The sequence below is a fragment of the Mixophyes fleayi genome, unplaced genomic scaffold, assembly GCF_038048845.1.
Source record: "Mixophyes fleayi isolate aMixFle1 unplaced genomic scaffold, aMixFle1.hap1 Scaffold_2912, whole genome shotgun sequence".
NCBI classification, from domain to species: Eukaryota; Metazoa; Chordata; class Amphibia; order Anura; family Limnodynastidae; genus Mixophyes; species Mixophyes fleayi.
The window spans coordinates 25,001-30,000 of NW_027446965.1; the positions used below are offsets into that span (position 1 = coordinate 25,001).

Sequence of the window (5,000 nt, forward strand, 5' to 3'; positions counted from 1 at the left end):
GAGATGTATAAGAGATGTAGGTCAGTAGGCAACCAATACCTACAGCCACACCCTCCTGAACAAGTCCAATCTCTTCTGATCTTGGAAGCTAAGTAGGGCCGGGCCTGGTTAGTACTTGGAAGGGAGACCACTTGGGAATTCCAGGAGCTGTTGGCCTTTTTTTTTTCTCTCTCTTGTTCTTGCTTCCTTCAATGCTGGTTTTGAGATGTAGGTCAGTAGGCAACAAATAACTACAGCCACAGCACCCTGAACAAGCCTAATCTGGTCTGATCTTGGAAACTACACAGCGTCGGCCCTGGTTAGTAATTGGATGGGAGACCACCTGGGAATACCACGTGCCATAGGCCTTTTTTTTTTATCTCTCTTGTTCTTGCTTCCTTCAATGCTGGTTTTGAGATGTATAAGAGATGTAGGTCAGGAGGCAACCAATACCTACAGCCACAACACCCTGAGCAAGCCCAATCTTAACTGATCTTGGAAGCTAAGCAGTGCTGGGCCTGGTAAGTACTTGGATGGGAGACCACCTGGAATTTCCAGGTGTTGTAAGCCTTTTTTTTGTTCTCTCTCTTGTTCTTGCTTCCTTCAATGCTGGTTTTGAGATGTATAAGAGATGTAGGTCAGTATGCAACCAATACCTACAGCCACACCACCCTGAACAAGAACAATCTCATCTGATCTTGGAAGCTAAGCAGGGCTGGGCCTGGTTAGTACTTGGATGGGAGACCACCTGGGAATACCAGGTGCTTTAGGCCTTTTTTTTTCTCTCTCTTGTTCTTGCTTCCTTCAATGCTGGTTTTGAGATGTATGAGAGATGTAGGTCAGTAGGCAACAAATACCTACAGCCACACCACCCTGAACAAGCCCAATCTTGACTGATCTTGGAAGCTAAGCAGGGCCAGTCTTGGTTAGTACTTGGATGGGAGACCACCTGGGAATTCAAGGTGCTGTAAGCCTTTTTTTTTTTCTCTCTCTTGTTCTTGCTTCCTTCAATGCTGGTTTTGAGATGTATAAGAGATGTAGGTCAGTAAGCAACCAATACCTACAGCCACACCACCCTGAACAAGACCAATCTCATCTGATCTTGAAAGCTAAGCAGTGCTGGGCCTGGTTAGTAGTTGGATGGGAATACCAGGTGCCGTAGGCCTTTTTTTTTTCTCTCTCTTGTTCTTGCTTCCTTCAATGCTGGTTTTAAGATGAATAAGAAATGTAGGTCAGTAGGCAACCAATACCCATGTGAGGCAACCTGGGAATTCCAGGTGCTGTAGGCCTTTTTTCTTCTCTCTCTTGTTCTTGCTTCCTTCAATGCTGGTTTTGAGATGTATGAGAGATGTAGGTCAGTAGGCAACAAATACCTACAGCCACACCACCCTGAACAAGCCCAATCTTGACTGATCTTGGAAGCTAAGCAGGGCCAGTCTTGGTTAGTACTTGGGTGGGAGACCACCTGGGAATTCAAGGCGCTGTAAGCCTTTTTTTTTTCTCTCTCTTGTTCTTGCTTCCTTCAATGCTGGTTTTGAGATGTAGGTCAGTAGGCAACAAATACCTACAGCCACACCACACTGAGCAAGCCCAATCTCGTCTGATCTTGGAAGCTAAGCAGGGTCGGGCCTGGTTAATACTTGGATGGGAGACCACCTGGAAATACCAGGTGCTGTAGGCCTTTTTTTCTCTCTCTCTTGTTCTTGCTTCCTTCAATGCTAGTTTTGAGATGTATAAGAGATGTAGGTCAGTAGGCAGCCAATACATACAGCCACACCTCCCTGAACAAGCCCAATCTCGTCTGATCTTGGAAGCTAAGCAGGGCATGGTTAGTACTTGGATGGGAGACCACCTGGGAATACCAGGTGCAGTAGGCCTTTTTTTTCTCTCTCTTGTTCTTGCTTCCTTCAATGCTGGTTTTGAGATGTATAAGAGATGTAGGTTAGGATACAACAAATACCTACAGCCACACCACCCTGAACAAGCCTGATCTTGGAAGCTAAGCAGGGCCAGGCATGGTTAGTACTTGGATGGGAGACCACCTGGGAATAATAGGTGCCGCAGGCCTTTTTTTTTCTCTCTTTTGTTCTTGCTTCCTTCAATGCTGGTTTTGAGATGTATAAGAGATGTAGGTCAGTAGGCAACCAATACCTACAGCCACACCCTCCTGAACAAGTCCAATCTCTTCTGATCTTGGAAGCTAAGTAGGGCCGGGCCTGGTTAGTACTTGGAAGGGAGACCACTTGGGAATTCCAGGAGCTGTTGGCCTTTTTTTTTTCTCTCTCTTGTTCTTGCTTCCTTCAATGCTGGTTTTGAGATGTAGGTCAGTAGGCAACAAATAACTACAGCCACAGCACCCTGAACAAGCCTAATCTGGTCTGATCTTGGAAACTACACAGCGTCGGCCCTGGTTAGTAATTGGATGGGAGACCACCTGGGAATACCACGTGCCATAGGCCTTTTTTTTTTATCTCTCTTGTTCTTGCTTCCTTCAATGCTGGTTTTGAGATGTATAAGAGATGTAGGTCAGGAGGCAACCAATACCTACAGCCACAACACCCTGAGCAAGCCCAATCTTAACTGATCTTGGAAGCTAAGCAGTGCTGGGCCTGGTAAGTACTTGGATGGGAGACCACCTGGAATTTCCAGGTGTTGTAAGCCTTTTTTTTGTTCTCTCTCTTGTTCTTGCTTCCTTCAATGCTGGTTTTGAGATGTATAAGAGATGTAGGTCAGTATGCAACCAATACCTACAGCCACACCACCCTGAACAAGAACAATCTCATCTGATCTTGGAAGCTAAGCAGGGCTGGGCCTGGTTAGTACTTGGATGGGAGACCACCTGGGAATACCAGGTGCTTTAGGCCTTTTTTTTTCTCTCTCTTGTTCTTGCTTCCTTCAATGCTGGTTTTGAGATGTATGAGAGATGTAGGTCAGTAGGCAACAAATACCTACAGCCACACCACCCTGAACAAGCCCAATCTTGACTGATCTTGGAAGCTAAGCAGGGCCAGTCTTGGTTAGTACTTGGATGGGAGACCACCTGGGAATTCAAGGTGCTGTAAGCCTTTTTTTTTTTCTCTCTCTTGTTCTTGCTTCCTTCAATGCTGGTTTTGAGATGTATAAGAGATGTAGGTCAGTAAGCAACCAATACCTACAGCCACACCACCCTGAACAAGACCAATCTCATCTGATCTTGAAAGCTAAGCAGTGCTGGGCCTGGTTAGTAGTTGGATGGGAATACCAGGTGCCGTAGGCCTTTTTTTTTTCTCTCTCTTGTTCTTGCTTCCTTCAATGCTGGTTTTAAGATGAATAAGAAATGTAGGTCAGTAGGCAACCAATACCCATGTGAGGCAACCTGGGAATTCCAGGTGCTGTAGGCCTTTTTTCTTCTCTCTCTTGTTCTTGCTTCCTTCAATGCTGGTTTTGAGATGTAGGTCAGTAGGCAACAAATACCTACAGCCACACCACACTGAGCAAGCCCAATCTCGTCTGATCTTGGAAGCTAAGCACGGTCAGGTCTGGTTAATACTTGGATGGGAGACCACCTGGAAATACCAAGTGCTGTAGGCTTTTTTTTTTCTCTCTCTTGTTCTTGCTTCCTTCAATGCTAGTTTTGAGATGTATAAGAGATGTAGGTCAGTAGGCAGCCAATACATACAGCCACACCTCCCTGAAGAAGCCCAATCTCGTCTGATCTTGGAAGCTAAGCAGGGTCAGGCCTGGTTAGTACTTGGATGGGAGACTACTTGGGAATTCCAGGAGCTGTTAGCCTTTTTTTTTTCTCTCTCTTGTTCTTGCTTCCTTCAATGCTGGTTTTGAGATGTAGGTCAGTAGGCAACAAATAACTACAGCCACACCCCCCTGAACAAGCCTAATCTCGTCTGATCTTGGAAACTAAGTAGGGACGGGCCTGGTTAGTAATTGGATGGGTAACCACCTGGGAATACCAGGTGCCATAGGCCTTTTTTTTTTCTCTCTCTTGTTCTTGATTCCTTCAATGCTGGTTTTAAGATGAATAAGAGATGTAGGTCAGTAGGCAGCCAATACCTACAGCCACACCACCCTGAACAAGCCCATCTTGTCTGATCTTGGAAGCTAAACAGCACTGGGCCTGGTTAGTACTTGGATGGGAGACCACCTGGGAATACCAGGTGCCATAGGCCTTTTTTTTTCTCTCTCTTGTTCTTGCTTCCTTCAATGCTTTTTTTGAGATGTATAAGAGATGTAGGTAAGGAGGCAACCAATACCTACAGAGACGCCACCCTGAACAAGCCCAATCTCGTCTGATCTTTTAAAGTAAGCAGGGCCGGGCCTGGTTAGTAATCAAATGGGAGACCACCTGGGAATACCAGGTGCCATAGGCCTTTTTTTCTCTCTCTCTTGTTCTTGGTTCCTTTAATGCTGGTTTTGAGATGTATAAGAGATGTAGGTCAGGAGGCAACCAGTACCTACAGCCACACCACCCTGAGCAAGCCCAATCTTAACTGATCTTGGAAGCTAAGCAGTGCTGGGCCTGGTAAGTACTTGGATGGGAGACCACCTGGGAATTCCAGGTGTTGTAAGCCTTTTTTTTTTCTCTCTCTTGTTCTTGCTTCCTTCAATGCTGGTTTTGAGATGTATAAGAAACGTAGGTCAGTAGGCAACCAAAACATTCACCCACACCACCTTGAACAAGAACAATCTCGTCTGATCTTGGACGCTAAGCAGGGCTGGGCCTGGTTAGTACTTCGATGGGAGACCACCTGGGAATACCAGGTGCCGTAGGCCTTTTTTTTTTCTCTCTCTTGTTCTTGCTTCCTTCAATGCTGGTTTTAAGATGAATAAGAGATGTAGGTCAGTAGGCAACCAATACTTACAGCCACACCACCCTGAACAAGCCCAATCTCGTCTGATCTTGGAAGCTAAGCAGCGCTGGGCCTGGTTAGTACTTGGATGGGAGACCACCTGGGAATACCAGGTGCTTTAGGCCTTTTTTTTCTCTCTCTCTTGTTCTTGCTTCCTTCAATGCTGGTTTTGAGATG

General features: G+C 45.9%; 15 pseudogenes; all 15 read left to right on the forward strand.

The window, feature by feature from the left end:
* The first annotated feature begins 37 nt into the window (after positions 1 to 37).
* Positions 38 to 156, forward strand: LOC142127349 (5S ribosomal RNA; annotated as a pseudogene).
* A 477-nt stretch (positions 157 to 633) lies between these two features.
* Positions 634 to 752, forward strand: LOC142127237 (5S ribosomal RNA; annotated as a pseudogene).
* Positions 753 to 834: 82 nt separating this feature from the next.
* LOC142127364 (5S ribosomal RNA) lies at positions 835 to 953 on the forward strand (annotated as a pseudogene).
* Positions 954 to 1,350: 397 nt separating this feature from the next.
* On the forward strand, positions 1,351 to 1,469 carry LOC142127371 (5S ribosomal RNA; annotated as a pseudogene).
* Positions 1,470 to 1,541: 72 nt separating this feature from the next.
* Positions 1,542 to 1,660, forward strand: LOC142127258 (5S ribosomal RNA; annotated as a pseudogene).
* Positions 1,661 to 2,128: 468 nt separating this feature from the next.
* Positions 2,129 to 2,247, forward strand: LOC142127350 (5S ribosomal RNA; annotated as a pseudogene).
* Positions 2,248 to 2,724: 477 nt separating this feature from the next.
* On the forward strand, positions 2,725 to 2,843 carry LOC142127239 (5S ribosomal RNA; annotated as a pseudogene).
* Positions 2,844 to 2,925: 82 nt separating this feature from the next.
* On the forward strand, positions 2,926 to 3,044 carry LOC142127365 (5S ribosomal RNA; annotated as a pseudogene).
* A 386-nt stretch (positions 3,045 to 3,430) lies between these two features.
* LOC142127383 (5S ribosomal RNA) lies at positions 3,431 to 3,549 on the forward strand (annotated as a pseudogene).
* Positions 3,550 to 3,631: 82 nt separating this feature from the next.
* Positions 3,632 to 3,750, forward strand: LOC142127329 (5S ribosomal RNA; annotated as a pseudogene).
* A 72-nt stretch (positions 3,751 to 3,822) lies between these two features.
* On the forward strand, positions 3,823 to 3,941 carry LOC142127374 (5S ribosomal RNA; annotated as a pseudogene).
* An 83-nt stretch (positions 3,942 to 4,024) lies between these two features.
* On the forward strand, positions 4,025 to 4,142 carry LOC142127386 (5S ribosomal RNA; annotated as a pseudogene).
* Positions 4,143 to 4,425: 283 nt separating this feature from the next.
* On the forward strand, positions 4,426 to 4,544 carry LOC142127332 (5S ribosomal RNA; annotated as a pseudogene).
* Positions 4,545 to 4,627: 83 nt separating this feature from the next.
* Positions 4,628 to 4,746, forward strand: LOC142127380 (5S ribosomal RNA; annotated as a pseudogene).
* An 83-nt stretch (positions 4,747 to 4,829) lies between these two features.
* On the forward strand, positions 4,830 to 4,948 carry LOC142127424 (5S ribosomal RNA; annotated as a pseudogene).
* Positions 4,949 to 5,000: the final 52 nt, after the last annotated feature.